The sequence below is a fragment of the Cyprinodon tularosa genome, unplaced genomic scaffold, assembly GCF_016077235.1.
Source record: "Cyprinodon tularosa strain WSP-4 unplaced genomic scaffold, ASM1607723v1 ctg26, whole genome shotgun sequence".
NCBI classification, from domain to species: domain Eukaryota; kingdom Metazoa; phylum Chordata; class Actinopteri; order Cyprinodontiformes; family Cyprinodontidae; genus Cyprinodon; species Cyprinodon tularosa.
In genome coordinates this window covers 578,789-602,976 of record NW_024038961.1, presented here as the reverse complement: position 1 = coordinate 602,976, position 24,188 = coordinate 578,789, and positions in this window count along the sequence as shown.

Below are 24,188 nucleotides of genomic sequence, written 5' to 3'. Positions count from 1 at the left end.
GTTGAGGAGCGTAATTAGCAGAAAACAAGAACCGCTCAGCTGTATCTGTGCTAAATCCAAGCTGATACTTGACAACATTTCATCGACCCTGATTAATGGGATTTCTCCAGAGATCCCAGCAATGAATGAGTCAGGCGATAAGTTAGAGGAAAGGAAAGCATGCCAAACATGGAGATCAAACAATGCAACGGTTCCTTTTAATGCTGTATTATATCCTCTAGATGAAAAACTCAAGAGCATTAAAGGGTCATTGATGACGCTTTAGTCTGCCTTGTTCTCTGGCTTATAAAATTATTATCAAATGAGAGACATCTTCAATAATAAGTGAATGATGCAAATACATGTAATGTGACTAAAACAATGATACTTAGAAGAAGGTCGGGAGCAGCAAGCTGAAATGAAAGCTTCTTAATTTGTATAATTATCTGAATAATACAGAATCAAAATAACGACATACTCTGAAAAAAGACACACATTATGCATAAAAACTGCTCCTATCTACAAACCACAAATCTACAAGCAAATCAGTCTTTTTAAACATTTATAACAATTACCTTCTTTTTATAGTGATTCTAAACTGGAATTTAGCTCTTGTCATTGTATTCACTGATCTATAGCCAATTATTTCTTGTATCAAACTATTGGACTGTAAAGTTTAGCTATTTTTGATTTAATATTAATAATAATATATTAATTAAGGTTTTTATCTCTAGAGATTTAAAGCCAATTGCCATTAAAGCTGCTAGATTTACACTTTTGCCAGCTTTTTTATAAACATTTACAGTCCTTTTATGTGGAGATATTTTCCAAAACACATACAGTTTAGTTTACTGATTTTTAATGCTGATTAATACTTAATGAATAAAACAGTGGTGGATGTTCTTTTTCCGGGTGGATCATCAAAATAAGTGGTCCTCCAAATCATTCTGGTGATATGTTAAAGTATGGTTGTCCTACGTGCTCGTCCCCATATTCACTTACCGGTGGTGAGTCTGATATTGTGGAAAAATTTAAAATCTTCTCTAAGAAAGTAATCTTGTATAAGCGATGCAAACAGCTATTTTTAAACAGAGCATGCATGAGGAGAATGGTTTGTGGATGCTCTCATTAAATAGGTGTTCCTTCTAGGGAGCAGGTACAGGGTTTTGCATATGCATTTTTTTTTTTAAGTGGAGAGGACGGGGCTGCTCAGTGATGCAGTGGGTAGCACTGCTGCCTTGCAGCAAGAAGGTTCTGGGTTCGATGGAGTTTGCATGTTCTCCCTTAGCATGCATGGGTTCTCCCCTGGTACTCCAGCTTCCTCCCAGTCCAAAAACATGACTGTTAGGTTAATTGGCTTCTCTAAATTCTCCTTAGGTGTGAGTGTGTGCGTGAATGGTTGTTTGTTTCTGTGTTGCCCTGCGATTGACTGGCGACCTGTTGAGGATGTACCCTGCCTCTAGACAGCATCCATCGTGACCTCACTTGGGATAAAGAGTGTCAGATAATGGATGGAGGGAAGCGGAGAGGATGGGTCTTTTCAAAAATTCACCACTATACCTTGAAGGAACAAAAGAGTAAAGAAGGTCCCTGAATTGAGATTAGAAATTATTGCTGGTGCCTGTTTAAATGCGTCGTTAGGTGAGAGAATTATTTTGATACCTAAAACCTGTTAGACTAATTGACCTAACATTCCTATTTTTGGTACCGGTATGTTGGAGGAATGTGGAGAACCTAGAGATTAGCTCCTCATACATGAGAACAAGTACCATGATGGAACTCCTCAAGACAAGATTCAAACCTTTCATTTCTCCAATGGTTATTATTGTCAATGAAGTGCTCATATTGACAGGTTTTATTTTAAATAAACAGACACTAACTAAAAAAAATAAATAAAATTGTTTTACTACAAAATTTACCACATCTTAAAAGAAATAACTTTGTCAGTGTTATTTAAAACTGTAAAACCCTCACAGTAGAAATCTGTCTTTTTTATTATTATTAATGTATTTAAATCATACAAAAACTAGACTACAAATAAGACTAAAAGAACAGAACATCACTTAAGAGGAAAATAAAAACCTTTTTTTTACCAACACATTAATGGATCAACGTCTACTACTGCTCCTTACTTTCACATGATTTGATACCCTTTTGTATTTAGTTTTGGAAAAAAATATTTGCAATTCAAAACCTCTAACTTGTTTAATATTTTAATAGATTTTAAAGTTATGCAGTTAAGCACCTGCATGTAGTTATTGTATAAAATTTGTTCCTGGAATGCAGAAAATCCAGATACAGAGTCTTTCTAAGGATCTGCATAAATGTCTATTCAGTGTGGTTTTCCTTCTATTTTATATTAACATGTATGTGCAGCCATTGTAATAATACTTATTATGACGGAATTTGGTGTTATTACAGTTGCTCAATAAGACAAAAATAACAAATATTAACAGGTTAAATCTCTCTAAAAAAAAAAAAGATTAAAGCCAGGAGATTTCTTAAAGTCTGCGATCCAAAAGCTTCCATTATAGCTTTACTGTTCTCCCACTTGGCTGAATTCCTTCAGGGAATCCCTGTCTCTCTTAATGAAAAAGACTATAACTCTCACTAAAAGAAGTTGTCGACCTTGTACCCCTACCATTATACACTAATCTCATGGCGTTTCGTTTATAGCAACAATCCTGTGATCCAAAGAACCTGGTGAGAAATCAAGAAGAGTCAATCAGAATCTGGAATAACTTAAAAAAAAAAAAAACTGAAATTGACATTCTCAAGCACGTTTTTATCCCTAACTACAGTATTAATTCTCCACACCCTGCAAAACCTGAGCTCGGGACTAATTATAATTTACACAACACCGTTCCATTTTATCTGTCCTTGTGACCTTTTAATCGATAATTGCCATTTAAAGGGCCTTTAATCATAAATTTCTTTCTTTTTTATGCTGATGTGGGAAAATCTTTTAATTTAGTCTTTAGAAACAGCCAGGCCTTCCCTGTCCATGTAGCTCACTGAAAGTTGGTGATATCCCCTATTAATTAAACAGATCAATATAGATTTGGTCACATCTAAATGTTTTAGATTATTAAGCATTTTTATGTGGTGAATATTACAGAGAAAAAATAAAAAAAGCAGATCTTAGTTTGATTTATTAGGAGCCAAATGTCCTCATTAATAAAATCAGAAATAAAATGTCCTTTTCTGATACATACATTGATTAAATAGTACCTTTCTGAAACTGTCTGACACCTGTCAGAAAAAAAACACCTTTCACTCCATTTTCCAAACATCTAAATCCTAATCCCATAGCTACCCAAAGATAATTTCCAGCACTGAATAATCTCTTGACTGATGAAGAAGGAGAAGGATATGAATCCACCAGTCAGACACGGTGGTGTTACTGTGATGCTCTTTGGCTGCCTTTGTTCCTTTAGGACCTAGAATACTTGACATAATTGATGTAACCATGAAATATGTTATTTACCTGAAAAAATCTAAGCAGCAATGTTCAGCCATTAGTTTCTGCCCATTTTCTTTAAGCCTGAGCAGATATGAGTTATAAAGCAAGACGATGATCTGTAGCACACCAGCACTCCTGTACCTTATAAGCCTCTGTGTAGAGGCTTTGCAGCATCCGCTGCAGGGCCAGCAGGTTCTGCAACAGCTTTTTCCCCCACTACCATCCGACTGTTGGACTCTTAAACGCTAAACTGGACTCTACATCACACTTGCAGCATTATTTTTGTTTTATGTTTTACTGCATTTTGTACCATATGTATTTTGCACTGCACTTACCCTTTCCATATTAATGCCCCTTTGCGCCATTATCTTTTAAACTGGTTTTCCTTTTCTCCTACAGTGTTTACATGATGATCACTGCTGCGCTTTATAATGCTATTGTTCATTTCACTGTTGAAAGGTGTAAGCAACGTAGTTTCATCTTGTATACACTTGGTGTATATAAATTGCCAATAACAGTTCGGGTTAGAGTTAAAAAAAAGGCTAATTAAAAGTTTGAATTTGGCTTCTCATAGTTTAGACTGAAATCTGGGGATTGTTGCCTTAAACCCGTCTTTTAATGCTCAAATACTGCAATGTAATTGGTGGGTGGGTTTATGCTGGTTTGGAAACTTTTATTATATGAAAAAACAATAATCTGTCATTTAATAGTTGTGTTTCTATCTATTGAGGTTTCCTTTCTTTTGGAGGTGATTAGATGATCTGTGAGAAACATATACTGTAGTGTGAAAATAAAGAAATCTGTAAGGTAGAAGAATACTTTTCACAGTACTGTTTATATGATTTATTCTTTAGATCTAAACTTGTTCCATGGTGCTGTCTGAAATTAAAATGTCTGTGATCACTGTTTGACTTTAGCTGCAAAGAGTTGCAATTATTTTAATTTTTCAGCTCTATTCTGTCTCTTGATTACAATTCTTTGGTTGCTTCTTCGTTCAAGTAGAGAGGATTTTTTTTCTTTATTCCTTAGGAACGTGGGCTGTTATTTCCTTTAGTCAAGCAAATATTTGCTTCAGCGTGTTTGCAAATCTTACATTCTTGTGGGAATGCATCCAATATTCAACATTTTCCAGACGTAACAACTTTTGTGTCCAAGAAGGAATGTGGTCCATACTCCAAGCACAGAGGGAGAAATGCTCTGAGACTATGAATGAATTTACAAATGACCTAAAAAGTCTAACATTTACCTACCTAAAGTGTGGTTTGACCGAAGCTACAGAATAAAAACATGATTTGGAGGCCACAGGTGACAAATGCATGTTTTGGTTTTTTGCTTGAGGCATGTGCTTAGAGATTTGTGCCTCTCCAGGGCTGTAAATATTTAATTCCCTTTTCCTTGTTGCATTTTCTCGAAGTAAAGAACCAAATTTGTCTTCTTATTTCCTTCGGTTTTGACGTCAGGCATGTGTAACCCTACATCCAGCTACTGTTATTTCTCCTTCAGAGGTAAGAAGTTCATAAGCTACGACTTTAATAAGCAGCAGCGGCAAAACATTCAGCTCTCTGTGCCTGTGTGTAACATACATGCCGTGTCTGTTTCTTCTGCTGAGCCCAGCTATTTAATTTGGAGCCACAGTGCAAAGCACAACATGTAACTCACAGCTGCATGGCTGGCATTAGTTAAATCCTCTGGCTGTGGGATCGTACATCGTGTTTGCACAGTTACACATAGCAGCCATTTGATGTTCATCTAGCTGGATGGATTTACAATGGCTTTAAAGGGGTGAAACTTATTTTAGGGGACATTACACATTATTCTGTTAGTCCTGCTGCAATGCTTTAGGTTATCCATATATATGGTGTAAATTACCATTTAAAAATAGTGTGTGTGTGTGTGTATATATAAAGTGAGCACTCCTGCAGGTTTACTTAATAAAAAGTGAGACCGATATAAATCATTCCAAAACCTTTTCCAATTTTAATTTTATGTTAAAATGCCTTGAATGGATTTGCATTTATATTGAACAAAAAAACTGGTTTCATTATTCTCCCATAAAAGTTTGGCCGATTGTAGCCAGGCTCTGATGTTTTGTGTTTTGGATCCCTATGCCTTGCAGTTCAGACTTATGGAAAACACAGCAGATCTGAAACATAACCACTTACTGTAATAAAAAGTCTTGCTCTTGGCCCTTTGTAGGCGTCACGGACCAGTTACTGTGTCATCCTTACATTTTTTTTTTTATTTCTTTTGGAGAAGCACACTATTTTTATATTTTTACTGTAGTCCCACCAAATTCCCCTTATTATTAATGATTGCTTTGAATTAGCCATGGTAAAAGTTTACAGAGAGATACTTTTCTTATTCTCCTGTTTTCTCCTTGCTTATTTCCTGTCTGATTACTGTAAATGTAGCCCCTATTTTAACAAAGAAAGAAAAGATTCAGATACTTATCCTTAGCTCAAACATGGATAGAAGAGATTGTTGCCGTCAGCATATATGCAGGTTTCCTGAGAAGTTTTCCTTTCATATCTTCATCAGGTTTAAAATGAAGTCCGTTTTTTTTTTGTCACTGATAACCGTATTTTCTTCTCTTCAAGATAGCAAAAAAAACTCTCAATATTCTTTAGTTACCTTCTCCTGATTGATAACATCCCCCGACCAGTGTTGCCTTCTGCAATCAACTGCAAAATCTACGCTTTTTCTGGATAAAAAACTGTAAAGATTGGACTTTATTTGGGTTTTATAAGATGCATTTTGAATTATCACAGATTTGAAGGCTAATTTGTACTACTGAATATGAGCTTAGATGCGTAGTTTTAGATTTCATGTCTAACAAGTTATAAGTATTAAGTTTGGAAAACTTTCTTACATCTGTTATTCTGGACTCATTTGTTGTGGACTTTTCTAACAACACAAAAGCAAGCACGTTCACAGAGAAAATGCTAGGTTATTTAAACATTTTACATCCACTGTATATAGCTGTATCTGATGCATTGTGAAAACATTTTTGTTATAGTAACTTCCCTAATTAGTTGTTACTGTGTAACCACTTCAAGGAGAAGCCTCTGCAATTCAGAAAAACACAATTTGGCTGCATGAGTCATAAACCAAGTGGGAGCGGACGGAAAGTGCTGCCTTGATCATGCACATAAAATCATGGCTGTCACCTTTTTGAATCCCTGCCGTCAACCTGGTTGCTTTCATATCAATGCAGCCAGACAGGAGCATTCAAGTGAACGGTGGTATTGCGCTAGTCTCATTTTATTAGGAGCCTTGAACAATTTTGATGCACAGCTCCGTTATTTTCAGCTACACCATTTCTGACAGCTCTATTAGCTGCTAGAAGCAGAACCCTTATTTAAACCAGCCAAAAGAGTAAAGCAGAAAACTTTGATGTGATTTCCATTAGAAAGGCTTACACAAGCTAGGTGACCATGTTTTGCATTGTTGTGCCCTTTATATCAACGATTTGGTCCATTACAAACTGTCCTTGAACATCATATTACTGCAGCTCATTTTATCGCTATGATTTGGTATTGCATGTGCTCATATGCATCCTTTTAGATTTCAGCGGGCATGAATAGCTTTGATAAGTGATTCATAGTTTGCTGAGTTGCATGACGAGCTGTGCTACAATGACACCCTGGGGGACAGTGTAATGTCAAACATCCTGCCTTGTTGTGCCTGATGAATACTCATGTTGCTGTGAAAGATGACCTAATCAATGAGGTCCTCATGTCCAGGCATGAAAAGTGATATTTTGGGGGATATTTGATGAGAGAATTCCCACAGAAGCAGCGCGGTGTCAGACAGTTTCTGTGTGACATTTTAAAAAAATTGGTTAACATGGGGAGGTTTATCTTATGCTTGAATGTCATAGGTTTTCTTCATTTTGTGGAATACCTTTCCGCTCCAGGTAAGGGATATCCAAAATGTTGCTTTTTGCGGAATTTATTGCATTCAAAAATTATTGGGCCTATTCCAAACACTTAATTACAAAGTAATGCTGTTGGGATTAGTTGGGAAGACAAATGGCCCAACTCTGATCATTCAGCTAAGTTTTGTTTTTTTAATCTAAGATGAACCTGAAGACATTGGGAACTGTTTTCCTCAACAATCATTATATAATTAAAGCACCACTAGCACCTAAAAGAGATCCTTAGCATAATGCTACTAGGACGATGCTTGAAAGCATGTTTACTCAGAGTTTAAAACCTAACATTTATATCCGACTTACATTTCCTTCTTTGATTTAATCTATTGTTCTTGATAGTTATTCTTATTGGTTTGGGTCTGAAATATCAAATTCGAATGAAATTTTATAATACTAAAGGGTAAATAAATTTTGTTTAATTCATCTACTTTTTTAAACAAGTTGTATATGTTCGCTGTAGGCAGGACAGATCTGCTGTAGCCGTCTGTCTTGCACTGGATCTGGAGAAGCTTCTGACTGAAGACAGTGATAAACAACACTGTTGTTGTTTATCACTCCTCTGAAGATGCTCACTGTTGTCCATGATGTTTTTCACTTTATGAAGAATTGTTCTTTGTGAAATGATGTCCAGACATTCTGGAGGAATTCCCAGAATAAAGTCAGCCTTCTTTATTAGGTTTTTGTGCATCTTTAAGTCATTTGCTCTCATGCTGTTACCCCAGCTGTCAGGACCCAGACAAACAGAACCAGAATTCAGGCAAACATCACAGGATTTTTAATTATAAAACGCTTTATTGAAAGCTCCCGCCAGCTTGGACCGGCCTTCAGGATTTTCTATGGAGACACACACTCAGGTTAGTGTTCATTAGACTGAGAACAATAACGAGCATGTGAATCATTAACCTGGTTCTCAGTTCAGTACGTGTCCAGAGGAAGGTGTGGGAAGCAGACTGATGACTTCTCCACAACATGTGGCAAGAGCCGCCCTGAGGGTTCCAGGATCGAGGCAGAGCAGACTTTAGATCAGAAGCAAGCAGAGACTGAAGAGCAGAAGAGTCCAGAGGCAGAAACCAGGGTAACGAAGCAGGGGTCAAACCCAGAAGATCAGAGATGCGCAGAGGTGCCAAAGGGAAAAACCAGGCCAGGGTCAGGGGACAGATCCAAGGTCGCCAAAACTAGGCGTACACAGTGCGATTTTCGGGGCGATTTTCCAGTTGTGCGAGAATCTTTAGATCGGGCCGACTTTAAGCCTGATCGTACGTCGTGAGTCGTGAAATGTACAGGGGGTAACGAGGGGCGATCAGCTCCCGATCAGGAATCGTGAGGTGGTCGTCATTGGAAAATCGCTCAGGGCGCATGCGCAAACAAGGATTTTTCTTTTTATTCTTCCTCTCAGATGTACAGGTGCTGGTCATAAAATTAGAATATCATGAAAAAGTAGATTGATTTCAGTAATTCCATTTAAAAAGTGAAACTTGTATATTATATTCATACATTACATACAAACTCATATATTTCAGATGTTTATTTTGTTTAATTTTGATGATTACAAATGACAACAAATGAAAATCTCAAATTCATCATATCAGAAAATTAGAATATTGTGAAAAGGTTCAAAATTGATGGCCCCTGGTGCCACACTCTAATCAGCTAATTAACTCAAACCACCTGCAAAAGCCTTTAAATGGTCTTTCAGTCTAGTTCTATAGGCTACACAATCATGGGGAAGACTGCTGACTTGACAGTTGTCCAAAAGACGACCATCGACACCTTGCACAAGGAGGGCAAGACACAAAAGGTCATCGCTAAAGAGGCTGGCTGTTCACAGAGCTCAGTGTCCAAGCACATTAATAGAGAGGCGAAGGGAAGGAAAAGATGTGGTCGAAAAAAGTGTACAAGCAAGAGAGATAACCGCACCCTGGAGAGGATTGTGAAACAAAACCCATTCAAAAATGTGGGGGAGATTCACAAAGAGTGGACTGCAGCTGGAGTGAGTGCTTCAAGAACCACCACACACAGACGTATGAAAGACATGGGTTTCTGCTGTCGCATTCCTTGTGTCAAGCCACTCTTGAACCACAGACAGCGTCAGAAGCGTCTTGCCTGGGCTAAAGAGAAACAGGACTGGACTGCTGGTGAGTGGTCCAAAGTCATGTTCTCTGATGAAAGTAAATTTTGCATTTCCTTTGGAAATCAAGGTCCCAGAGTCTGGAGGAAAAGAAGAGAGGCACTTCATCCACGTTGCTTGAAGTCCAGTGTAAAGTTTCCACAGTCAGTGATGGTTTGGGGTGCCATGTCATCTGCTGGTGTTGGTCCATTGTGTTTTCTGAGGTCCAGGGTCAACGCAGCCACATACCAGGAAGTTTTAGAGCACTTCATGCTTCCTGCAGCTGACCAACTTTTTGGAGATGCAGATTTCATTTTCCAACAGGACTTGGCACCTGCACACAGTGCCAAAGCTACCAGTACCTGGTTGAAGGACCATGGTATCCCTGTTCTTAATTGGCCAGCAAACTCTCCTGACCTTAACCCCATAGAAAATCTATGGGGTATTGTGAAGAAGAAGATGCAATACACCAGACCCAACAATTCAGAAGAGCTAAAAGCCACTATTAGAGCAACCTGGGCTATCATAACACCTGAGCAGTGCCACAGACTGATCGACTCCATGCCACGCCGCATTGCTGCAGTAATACAGGCCAAAGGAGGCCCAACTAAATACTGAGTGCTGTACATGCTCATACTTTTCATGTTCATACTTTTCAGTTGGCCAACATTTCTATAAATCCTTTGTTTTTATTGGTCTTCAGTAATATTCTAATTTTCTGATATGATGAATTTGAGATTTTCATTTGTTGTCATTTGTAATCATCAAAATTAAACAAAATAAACATCTGAAATATATGAGTTGTATGTAATGTATGAATATAATATACAAGTTTCACTTTTTAAATGGAATTACTGAAATCAATCTACTTTTTCATGATATTCTAATTTTATGACCAGCACCTGTAAACACAGCAGCGTGGCAGGGATGCAATCAGTGAAATGCAGTTCCGTCTGTAAAATTGACAGACCGTAGTAGCCACGTTTGCTCAGCCATGTCTTTTTTTCCAAAGTGAGCTTAATATTCCCCTTATATTTGTTTGGCTTCAAGATAGACGAGGTAGAACATCTCCATCTCACTGTGGAGCTGAGTCCGACATGGTTTTTAGTCGTGCAGTGTGAGCAGGTAGACCGCATGAGAACGTCGGGCTAAACATAAATCATGAGCTGTGAACTCACACTGTACGTCGAAACCCTGCGGTTTCGTCGTACAGTGTGAGCTATAGCTGCGTGCAATCGCACAGTGTACGCCCTGCTTAACCGGCAGAGTCCAAACAGCAGTCCGAACACAGAAAACAGGCATTAACAGACAAGAGAAGGGGCAAGCCAAACCTCAGGAATCCAAAGGCAGAAATAGGTCAGGATCAGGCAGTCAAAGAACACAACAGGGTAGGCCAGATAATTCTCACACTAGGCTTGAATAATCTGGCATGATTCGAAAAAATGAGCAACCGGGCAGAGTAAGACAGGTGAATGGAATTGGCAATTAAGCCAGCCATCAGCACCAATATCATGACATCAGCAGATGATGGAGGAAGAGATCACACTCTCCACAACATATTTAGACACATAGAAAGTATGTAGTGTCTTGTTGTAAATGCAGAATGATCTAAGCTTCATTTGGAAGTACAGTCTGCTCTGTCCCTTAGACGACCTCACAGCTGAGTCTCCAGTCTAGTTTATTGTTCAGGTGAACACCATGGTATTTATACTTCTCAACCACCTCTACTTCTTCTCCCATGATGTTAACAGGATTCAACTTGTTCCTGTTTTTTCTAAAATCTACAATCATCCCTTTTGTTTTGTTGACCACGGATGAATGGACGGAAGGATGGATGGATGGATGGATGGATGGATGGATGGATGGATGGATGGATGGATGGATGGATGGATGGATGGACGGATGGATGGACTGAGAGACGGACAGACGGATGGACGGACGGACGGACGGATGGATGGATGGATGGATGGAGCAGACAATTAGATCAATGGATGGATGGATGGATGGATGGATGGATGGATGGATGGATGGATGGATGGATGGATGGATGGACAGTTGGATGGATGGATGGACGGATGGATGGATGGATGGATGGACGGATGGATGGATGGACTGAGAGACGGACAGACGGATGGACGGACAGATGGATGGATGGATGGATGGATGGATGGATACAACAAACAACAAACAAAGCTGCAGCTTTTCTTGAGCAGAGCCTTACTCTAATGTTTTATACAGTATATGATAGATTATGACACTCCTATATTATTCTACTTTGAAAACACAATTTGCTCAGCAAAAGCATAAACTTGTGAGTTGAGCAGTCGGCTCCTGGTCTGTTTTATTATTCTATAGAATCCTGACCCACTTTTCTATCTTTATAAGTAAAGCTTGACAGCATGGATGATAATCATATAATGAAAGCCTGCACAGGTACAAAAAGATTATGTATTTGTCAGAATAGGTGGGAGGGAAGAAGTGACATTTTCCATTCCTCTCAAACAGAAAGAGAAGCCAGAGGCTTATCCTGAATAGTAATAAGTGAATCTTGATTGTAACATAGCTGTTATTAAACAGTACTGTATGAGATCACTGTTTTCTGTTGTTTTTTTACTGTGGATGTGGGGGATTAACATTTTACAGCTCTATAAAATCTCCATAAGAAATCATGTATTAACACATTGACCAGATCACAGTTTTTGATCTATTTTATTATAATTTACACTTGGCATACACTAAGCATATCTGAAGGACAGTTAACACAAACCCACATTTTCTCTCTTGAGCATCACAGTCAAACTGGGAGCAGAGAAACAGTGCCACCTACTTTAGCAAACATTAGCAATCTGCCTGAGAGAGAAATTCTCCTCTGACTCTCAGGAGACATTTATGCTTAGTGAGAAGCCTTATTATCAAATCCTCTTTAAATTCAGACTGATTTGCATAATCAGGGTGATTTACTATGTCTGTATCTTTCTGGTAGGGTAGTTAAATGAGGAAAATGGATATTCATATGACCAACACAATTTACTGAGCAACACAGGACGAGTTATAAAATGACTAACACTGTAAAGAAATAATCTGTTTTTCTAATATCACACAAGCAGAAACCTTTCTGGTTTTGGTTAAGAAGGTCTTTATGTCAATCATGTGTCAGTTAAATTAGGACCCAACTTTTTCTTAAAGCTTAGATCACTTGATGGAATCCTGAATCTTTTTTTTTATTTTATTTTTTTTTTATCAGACTTTATTCTTCTAATCCAAATAGTTTTGAATCAGGCTCATAAATTGTAGTCAGAACAGTCATGTTAATAGCACAGTAAGGGTCACTAATGGGACCAGTAAAGTCACATGAGTCACTGGCCCTACCCTCCATTCAGTTCGCTTTGGGTCGTCACTTAATGATCCAAATGCGTCATCCACCAATGCAACATGTAACCTGTTTTAATCCTAATGTGTGAGTGGAAAGATGAAAAATGAGGATATCTCTTCTGCTTTGTGTTGGTTTTTCATGCCTTGCATGGATAATTTCTTTCTCTTCTCTCTCAGACAACTTGTTTGCCCTACACAAAAGCAGCGATTGCTATTGCTTGTTGTTATTGCTGGCACTAAATAAATATTCTACCATAAATGCTTGTATTTTTGAAAAAAAACTCTCATTGTGGCTTTTTGACACAGCTTACAATCATTTCCATACCATGCCGTACTAAAATGTGTCAGCATTTTTGTGTCACCATAATTTTTTCTATATTCGCTATGAATATGTTGCTTATCAGCAATCAAAAATGAACCCGTTTCACAGGATGTTTAGAGGAAGATGAAAAAGATTCAAAAGAAGCCTACTTTAAAAATGACCTTAAGTGAAGCCCCTTCCATTTTCTCGAAGAAATGCCTGAACTGTGTGAAAAGGTTTCTAAAGTGGCTCTGGGAGCATGAATAAAAGATGATCATTTTAAATTTACATGCAAAACTCTCTTTTGCTATGTTGGAAAGCTTTTACAAACAAAGGACATTTCTCTGAGGTGTTATTTTGGTTGAAGACTGTCATCTTTTCTCATCATGCTTGATGTTTATATGTCCTTTATTCTTCTTTAGATTTGCTTTCTGTTGCCTATCTTGAAATGTATCATACTTGTATACCGTATAGCTCTTTAAGTAAACTCTGCTCACCCAGTTAAAAGTAAAACTCAAAAGCAGATCCATACATCTGACTTCGCTCATTTATTCTTGGTTGGAGAGTTTATAAATCCACTGTATTCTTTCAGTAACAAAAAGCAAAATTTTAACCCTCAATTAAAGTCATGATTCTTTTTCTAATTTTCTTAAGTGCTGCAATCATTGCAGGAACTTTATACCTGTCAGTTGTGCTCTGAACAAGTACTTTTTAACTCTTGTGTTGCTAATACATTGGAGATTTGGTGCTTCTGTATATGAAAGTGGTATCTGCAACTTGTTGCTAAAAAAAGAGCAGCCTGCCTCTGGTTGCTATAAATGATTAAAGTGCAGTTTTCCCCTGAACTCTTCCTTCCTTCTTGCCTTTAATGTTTGACTCAATGCTCTCTACTGAAAACTACCTGAAGATTTTCAGAGTCAGAGAAACAAGCTTAAGGGCTCACTATCTCTATGTATATTATATTTAGAGTTACTGACATATTTCAGTTCAGAGATGAAAAGAAAAAGCAAAAACGAACCCCAATCAACTCCGTTTTTTTACTTGTTGCATATTTGCTTTTGTTTGTAACAAATTAATTAGAGTTTAAACAACCACGATCTACCAATATCTGTGTTGAATGACTCTAAATTATGAGTAAGTGTCAGTAGAAGTGGTGGCCTGTTTCCCTACTTGTAATTACACAATCCAAGCTGCCCATTATACAGCTCTTTATATCTGGTCATAGAGTTCTAAGAAGACTTTAGTCCTCCTGAAGGGCACATTACGGCTAACTAAGTCAGTTATCTCATGCATAATTATCTATGTGTCCTGGTTGTCCATCTGCTTTTAGTCTGCTGATCTAGGCCTGTCTTCTCCCAGGAGCTTCGCTGGGTAGCTCTTACACTTACACAAACTAATCTTTATGGATGGCTGCTGTGTCGTGAGCATCTGACGCGATTTACAATTCTAATCTATGCAGATCAGGCTTTCCTTTTTTCCTCATCCACTCTCTTGGTGACATCAAGGCGCCTCAACGGGACCTTTTGTAAATAAAATCGAGCAAAGAAAGGAGAAAAAAACATCACATTAAATGTTAAACTACTCAGAGGAAGATCACTTCAAGAGAGAAATGAATGAAAAGAGGGATTATGTGACATGGCTCATCTTGGTTTTGAGAGGGGAGTAACATCAAATGACATGTGACATCTTTGTATATCTCTATCAATAAAGGAAATGCTGTTGGAGCCAATAGAAGGATAGGAAAGGTTCAGGGAGGTTGCTGGAGAAAACGGCCAAGTGTTTATGGAAAAAGGCACTCAGGTATTACAGAGTAAGAAAAGGCCATGATAACAAAGTTAGCCAATGTTGTGTCATGCAATAAAATGGGATCGAAGAAGAGGCAAATATTAAACAAAAAAAAAGTTAAAAAACAATCCATTGGACTTTATTAGCAAGTTTGAAGATGTTTCGCTTCCCATCCAGGAAGTTTTTTCAATTCAAAATGTCAGAAATAGCGTTCAGTTGGAGGCTTTAGTTGACCAAAAACAAAGCCTTGTTTTGGCTTAGAAAACATGCAAATTAAACTGGACAAAAAGCTTCCAGGATGGGAAGCAAAAATGTCTTCAAACTTGGAAACAAACTTTTTTTGGATTGACTATGACCTGGATGACTGGGAATCTTCACCAGCAAGAGGCAAATACAATATCTGCAGAATTAAGAAAAAAAAAATAACTTGATTCCAGTCCTTATATTTTTATACAGTTGTAAATACAGTGGGGCCAAAAAGCATTTAGTCAGCCACTGATTTTGCAAGTTCTCCTACTTAGAATAATGAGAGAAGTCTGTAATTTTCATCATAACGGGTTCAAATAGTTGCCATAGATACAGGTAACGACTGGAGGACAGAAGAGCTTTCTAAAGAAGAAGTCACTGGTCTGTGAGAGACAGAAATCTTGCTGTTTGTGGGTGACAAAATGCTTATTTTCTTATAAAATCCTAGAATGTGATTTCTCTGGATTATTTTTTCTCATTTCATCTCTCATAGTTGAAGTGCACCTATGATGAAAATTACAAACCTCTCTCATTATTCTAAGTAGCAGAACTTGCACAATCAGTGGCTGACTAAATGCTTTCTGGCCCCATTGTATAAAAAAAAGCTGAAAAACAGAACCTGTTGCTCTTATAACGCAAATCTAATAATTTCCCAAAAGAACAGACTACAGATGATGGAATTTATCACAGGCCACCATTCAGCCATCCCTTTAATGACTCATATAAGATTACTGCTGTTCTTTTTTTGCTTTGTTAAGAATGATAGAGAGGCTTTTTTTCCATAAGGTCCATTAATACTAGAAACCAGCTCAGCTACAGTTCAAAATCATAAAGCATTGTATTAGTTTATGAACATCCAGTCTAATGGTGTTAGTTGTGTCCTCAGCTAAACTCGCAGTTCTGTGCATTTGGTGGTTTAAGGCTGGAACAGAGAGATTATTTATTTCTAGGAACCTCAAACAATTAAACTGTGACGTGGGAGTCGCAAACACCTGGATAGATTATTCTTTTCACCAAACTCAGCAAATCTTCCATTAGCACCACATAATAGAGAATGTAGTTGTCCATTTTTCTTCCATATAAAGCTCCTTATAACAAACCCCTATCATACATTATGATAAAAGGTCTAATTGTTTCGCATATTCTCAGCAGAGCACTCATCTATCACTCTGTAGGTTTGCTGGTGGTTTCTGTTAGCAGAATAGAAGAAAAATCTTTCACTTATCGGGCTTCTCTCCTTCAAATCCAGCTCCCAGGTTTTTCTATGGGACCAGCACTGTCCATTGCTTATGTTAGACTTAAAACTTTCAGAATTCATAATTTAACAAGAAAAAGGAAACTTGGAGAACTCCAACGCTGCATTAAACAAGAGATCTTTAAATACTATTACGAGAGTACTTGGAAATGGCCTTAAATGGGCACTTAAACTAAATATTGTCCATTGAGTCAGAAAATTAAGGTAACAGATGATTATTATATTATTATTATTATTATACATGTCAATAAACAAGCCAACTAAAAAGATTGGAAACTGTCTTTAATAAAGGAGATTGTTTGAGTCAGGTTGCCTTGCAGAACAACCCAAAGCAAAACCAGGAATAAGTGTGCATAAAAACAACTGAAATAAGCTTCAAAGTCTAAAGAATAAAGTTAGGTACAAGGACAAAATTAATTTGCACAACAGCAGGTCGTAATTGCATCCTCCAAGGAAAGAAAATTCTTCCCAAGAGGTCTATGGATCTGAGGCAAGATTAAGGGAGCTGTTATGGGTGAAAGCTTTCAATGCATTATGCATTGTAAAAAAGGCAGCGTGCAAGTAAATCCTGCTAATGATATGAGTGGATAAATTCAAGTTAAGTCAAATTAAAACAAGCTTGTTGTTTAGGAAATAAATTACTAACACAGACCTCACTGCTACAGTATATTAAAGGCACTTAATCTCACTAAATTCATGCACTGCAGTGCTCCGCTTCTGGCTGGGAATGCACTGAATGTGTGCAGGTGGAAAACAAGACCTAGGCAACTGAGAATTTAGATGAGGTTCACATTTATTTGACTAGACAAAGGTTTATAACAAAGGCATTTTTTTCTAGGACCATTAAAAGAAGAGGAATTGCTGCTCCTCTCATATTTAGGTGCAGTGGTTCCCTCTGCTGGACAACAGGGTTTCTTAAATGTTTGCAGCCAATTGATTTTTCCTGATATAGTATGTAGATTTCCTGGAAAAACTGCAAATAAAATATGTGTAATGTTACAATTGGGGTAAAGATTTGCACTGTCAGACAATTTAACAGTGAACCAGATCTTTGAGAGTCTAAATACTGTAGCAGAAAAACACGGTAAGACTTCCCTCCTCTTTAGAGTTATTATTGAGCAGTTTAACCAGAAGAGGTTGCTACTCTCCTAAACATGAGAGGGTACAGAAGACATCAGACATGGTTTAAAAAAAATTGCCTTAACTTTTTTGTTAATCCTTGGATGGAAAAAAAGGAATTTTGTGAATAACTCATGACATTTAAAACTTATGCAATTTATTTAAAAAGCATATTCTCTATCCTACAATAAGATGAGTACTTTATGGTTTTATTGTCTTCTTTGATCTATTTGCCCTAAATTTATTTTGGGATAAAATATTCAATGTTTTCTTCTCCATATGTCAGCAGATGGTCAAAGGACTGTGAGGGGTGGTTTGAACCATCACGTTTTCCTATTTGCAGCCAGAGGAGCTTTAGTTGAAATTGTGCAAAAGCGAGTCTCTCTAAGTGTGGACCAAAAGTTGCATTTCATGAGCAGAAAAAAGGTCCCTACTAATGTGTAAGAAAAAATACTACACAACTTTTACAGAAAACACAGAAGTTACCGATCCTTTAAACTTGTATGGTAGAAAAGAAATTAGAAACAAACATTGACTTTTTCTGTAAATAACATCTTTACATTTAACTGGACCCTATAGAGTATGTATGTGAAATAATACATGTATTTATACGCTTTTTTATTATGTTTTGCCTTGCTAAATTCACACATTTTTATTATTGTACTTATTTCTATTTTCTTATAATGTAAACGAATTATTAATATTTTAACTTAGACATTGAAGAAATTTATCTACATTGTCTTTCTTATATGCTTATTTTGAAATTTCCAAGACAAGAAAATTTCAAAATAAACCATCAGACATATAAGGGGTCATGAAATTAAGATTTTCTTTTTTTTCTTTTTTGCAAACTATAAGGTCATCTTCTCCTAAAAATAGTGTGATAAAGAAGTTAGGTGTGTTATTTGTGAAATCACTGGCAAGTATATTTGACCTAATATTTGCATTTTCACCAATAGATCAACAAAAGATCACAATCAGTATTTATGTATTTATTTTTTCATTAATCAAAATCAATTAATTACTGTATGTAATATGGATATCAGGTGTTTTGGCATAAGTCTTTAAGTTTAATAAATAATCTAGGTTAAGTATGAAGATAAAGATGGATTCTGAAATGTCTTAGATTTTTTTGTATGATTCGAAAATACTAGATCTTTCAAAACACCTGGAGAATGTTTTACTTTTTTATTTTCTATAGTGATTACAGTAATAAAGAAAGAAAGAAATAAAAAAGGATTATAACAACAAATAAAACCTTTAAGTGAGAATGTAGTGAAAACATGAAATCAGCATAAGTTAGAAAATCGTTTACTATGAGACAAAGATTGTTAGATTTCTATTGAGGAGAAATTGTTTATTTGAATTTAGCATATATAACGTAAATTAGCTATACAAGGCGAAAAATTTACATTCGTCTTGATTGCTAAAAATATTTTCCAACTTGATCCTTGGTGTGTTAAAAGGGAGTTTTCCTCTCCACTGTCGCTACATGCATGCTTGGTGTGAGGGATTGTTGACGAGACAATGAGTCGCTGCAATCAGCTGGTTTACCTTAAATAGAAAACTTTTAATCAATTTTACTTGGTGATCTGGTTAAATTGTCTCTGTATAATGACTTAAGATGTTTTGCGACAAATTTGCAATATATATTCTAGTAGCAGTCTGGTGACTTTTTTTAGTATTGCGCCAATGCCATTTTCTGGCTGATGCTGATACCATACCAATACCATTTATCTGAAATTGATGTGTGTGTGTGTATATATGAAGAACTGCATACTACTTGGATGTAAAATAATTGCCATTATGGCTTTGTCAAGCTGCTGCCGACCTTTGTTAAGCAGGAAGAAGAGTAAAAAAGGGGGATTCCAGAAGAACTTTTTAATGCTCTCAAAATGGTATTGGTGCACAATTTGTTGGTACTCGCCGATACAGATCCCACCATTTTATTCCAGTATCGGGGGCCCTGTCCGATACTGGTATCGGTGTTGGTGCAACACTACTTTTTTCCAACAAACTTGCACTGTATTCGTATTTTTGCTTGGTTTCCCCCTTCCCTTTTAGTTAGTCCTTTTTTTTCTTTGTCATATTTTACTCTCTATAGTCGCCTCTCCAAGAGACTGTCTAGACCAGACAGGGGTTCATGCCATTAATTAAATGAATACAACTGTGCAACGAGAGAGAGCATTTGTGGAGCAAACCTGCCTTTGACACAGCACAGCAATCCGTCCTTCCTTGTTGCTTTCTTAAGTTGCAAGGACAGGATTCATACAAAAAAGATAACTATCAAGATTTACACATTTCCATTAATAATGTGCCATTATTCAACATCATGCATATTTTCCAAGTATCATTAACTCAACCGGACCTAGCTCGGTTAGGTTTCCTGGATAATGTTTTCAAATAAGCCACATGAACCTGGTGCTTGAAGACTACTTATAGGATATGGTTGTGTTTCTGTCTCAGACAGACAAAATGAGAGACTCCAGCTAAGAGGAGAAGGAGCCTGGGACTGGAGCAGAGCAGCTGAACCAACTCTGAGCTCTTTACGCACTGCTGTGTGGTCAGCAAGGTGGCATTTAGTGATTGCAGGAAGCAAGCTGACTGCTCTGACCCTCCCTTCCATACTGCTGCGACCACATTACACTGCAGAAAGAAAGAAAGAAAGAAAGAAAGAAAGAAAGAAAGAAAGAAAGAAAGAAAGAAAGAAAGAAAGAAAGAAAGAAAGAAAGAAAGAAAGAAAGAAAGAAAGAAAGAAAGAAAGAAAGAAAGAAAGAAAGAAAGAAAGAAAGAAAGAAAGAACAAAAATTGAAATATTCCAAAAACAGGAATAAAATCCCAGAGTGGGAAAAGTAGAGAAAGGATTTAAGGAAGAGTCCAAGACTGTGACAGAGAAGAAAGGAAGGGCTAAACGTCGACTATGAGAGAGACGACGTGGCAGGAGGTTTTCTCTGGTGGGATGATGGGTGCCTGGGTTCATCTAAGGATTATCTCAATGCAGCTCTTCATGAAGGTGCTGCAACTAAACATTCATTACCTTCTAAACTTCTCTAACTGCTGTTTGTGCTTAATCTGAATCAGTTATTCTCAGTCTTATAATTCAGATTTCACTGTCCTTATAATCCCTAATAAAAGATGATAAATAATAAATAGATAAATCCTTAAATCCTGTCTAATCTAATGCATATCTGCATTCTGTAATTGTGTCTCCAAAGTCCTGTTCTATTTATATATATTTATATATACATATTTTTTTCTGCTTCCTGCAGACAGACTGAATCACACTAATGTTGATGTCGTTTTAAGATGGAGTTTCCTGTTGACCTCCAAAAGAAAATTGGTAAATACATCAAACCCTATAAAATGGAGGAAAACATTTTAAGCATAGTGACCTTTGTTCAATGACTTGCTTAAGAGCTTCCAATTTCCCTTAATCCATGCTGACCTTAGGAGAAACTGTAGATAAAAAAGGACCAAGATGAAACAACACTCCATGTTTTCTTTTACTGGCAATGAGTTGCATTATGAAAAAAAACATTGAAATGTGTTGATATTCCCACATTTTCAACAAAATGAAGTATTTTTCAAGGAGGTATTGCAGAGCAGACTGTATATAATTGTAGGTTTTACGTCTCCAAGGCCCACCTTTCATTTTTCTCATTATTGCCTTGGAAATGAGGGGGATTCACTCAACGTGCAATCACAGTCCACGCGCTGGTAACAAGCAGGTATGACTGGCACCCCTGCACGCTTTCAACAAAGCAATGGATGAACAAAGTTCTAATTTTTTGCAGTCGTACAAAAAATGCTCCTACCTATATAAAAGATTTAAAAATAAAAACAAATCAGTAAACCTCTAATCTCCGATTTGTTTTTTTGATTCTGTCTTTCCCTAAACACTGGACATTAATTACCAACATAAAAGGGGAAAATAACTCTTTAAATTTTGTCAAACCTTCAGTTTGTGGCATCACTGCTGGAGGAAAGGGAGAGCAACCACATCTCAAAAGCATAAGCAGCAGCACAGCTAGTGTCAATCACTTACCTTAACACATATAATGGTTTTAACACAAAAAAATGTATCATTCTGTGGTGCTATTTCCTTCTGCTTCAGAGCAGAGCTAAATGCGTTTTGCTGTTCAGCCACTGTATTTTTTTTTTCTATAGTTAATAATTTTTTGTAAATTCTTTGGCTATAAAGCAGTATCACCTGTTTAATGGTGGTTGGATAAACATTAGTTCAACCTGAAAAACTCATACGAAGAGAAAAGACAATTTGGAGAAATTTATTGATACAATTACTTTGTTTTTGGCACTCAGACCTCAGCAGGAAACAAAGCGCTTTATTTTGATAGATATGCATGAACAGGAGTAAAGAATAGGGCTGTTTCCCCCACAGGCCTAAAACTGGTGGTGGAGTGGAGATAGATGAAGTTGGTCAGTCTGTAGACTGAGTATGCTTAGCTTTATGGGGAGATCCAGTGGACTGTGTGAGCTGATACTAAAGCTTCACTCAGGGACCTGGAAGATGGAAGTCCAGTTGGATAACACAGGTTGAGAGAACCTGTCCATGATGAGCAAGCATGAAGCAACAGTGGAGAGGAAAAACTCTGGCAGAACCAGGCTCAACATGGCGGTCTTCTGCCATACTGGTTGAAATAAGACAGGAAAGAGTCCAGGAGGAATGACACTCTGATGAAGCTTTAGCTACGATGCTGGAGGAGGGACTGGAGGTGGGTTGAACTGCTGTCATCTGAATGAAGTCACACAGCGCAACCACCTGCGCACAGGAGCAGGCGGTGCGGATCGGAGGCATTTTAAGATGAACTTTGGATGGCGATTGGCTTTCGTGGAGGTGTGGTTCAAAGCTGATTGGCTGTGTCGCAGTTGGATGTAGGAGATCAATCAGTTTCTCAGTTGAACTTCCATTAACATTAATCAGAAGGTAGGTTGGACTGTCATGCTGTAGGAGTTGATTTCAGCATTTAGCATGCTGAGGTGAGTAAATAGAACTCCAGCACATTATACGGTCATTATGAGATTACTGCTTTGACTTTTGGTTACCACTATAATCTTTAGTGTTGTTTATGTTTGGTATCTGTTTTGTGCAGCTCATTTCCCATTACTTTTATAAACCCTTTTAAAAAATCAGTGGCAGGCTGGCTAATCATGTGGATCATAGTAGGCAAGTATCAGAAGTGCAGAAGGTGGATGCTGGTAATTTGTATCTCCTTGTGCAATCGAGATTTAAGGCAGGCATTTACCCATTAAGCGACAGCTGATTAGAGTTTAAGTAAACTGTAGACACTTTCAAAAGGCAAATCATTTTTATTTTTCTATTAGCAGTAGCACTTTTACTATTCATAGCAGCATAGACAGCTGCTGCTGGAAATATGAAAACAATCTGCTTAAATCTGCATGGCTGACCATTCAGTAGGTTTGGTCACTGTTCAGGTAGATGTTTGCCATGTGGCCATTTAAAGTCAAAATTTTTCAGCAAGTGTTCACTTTAATTCCTCTCACATCCATCCATCCTCTCCAACTTACTCTCTCAGGGTCACAGTGGGTCTGTTGTCCATCTCCAGCAGTCTGTGGGAAAAGGCTGGGTAGATCCTTGACAGCTTACCAGTCCCTCTCAGGGAATCACAGAGACACGGACAGACAAACACACTTAAGGACAACTTAGAGATGCCAATTAATCTAACAGTCATGTTTTTGGAGTGTGAGACAAAACCTGAGCATCAGAAGAAAACCTTTACACTTAAGACCCACTTTTACTCTTTGGCTTTAAACAACATGTAGTCTGTGTGGTCCTCTGTGTCCTTTTTAGTTTATTTATTGTTGTATTGTGTTTATGTATTGCTGTGTTGTTGTTTATTATTTGCTATGTACAGCACATTGGAAACTTTTTCTATTGTTAAATGTGCTATACAAATAAAGTGGATTGGATTGATTGGATTCACATGCACAGGGAGAACATGTAAACTCCAGAAACTGGGCCAGGAATCAGACCCAGGATCTTGTAGCTGCAAGGCAACAGTGCTGCAAACTACTCACTGTGCAGCCCGCTGATCTGTATTTATTCACTGGAATGCTAGAACAGGGTGCTGTGAAGTCACCAGCTGCCATATTGGTACTCCCTAGTTAGACCCGTTAGAACAAACAATACGGGCGATACAGGATCGAACAACGATGATGTTCTCATTTTCAGTGGGGCTTTTAAAACAAAGATAAAGTAATTACTTTGACATACTTTAATAACATCAGTAGATTACTGTCATTTAAGGTTAAGAATAGGCCAATTTTATTGCATATTCAGTATGAAATCTATGAAATCTATAAATCATGTAATATAATATGTACAAATCCATCACAACAAAATTTGTTTGTTAATGGAGCACAATAATATTGTAGTCAGATATTAAGAATATTACATACGCTATCTGATAATGTCTCAAAAGTGCAAATTGATGATGTACATGTAAAATACATCTATTGATTACATTGTTATGCTAATTACATTACAATACTGACATTTTTATCGTGCGATTATAGTTGATTTAAAGACATATGTAGGAGAAAAAATGTGTTGACCGGGAAAACTCTTGATTCGCTGTTTAATTTGCA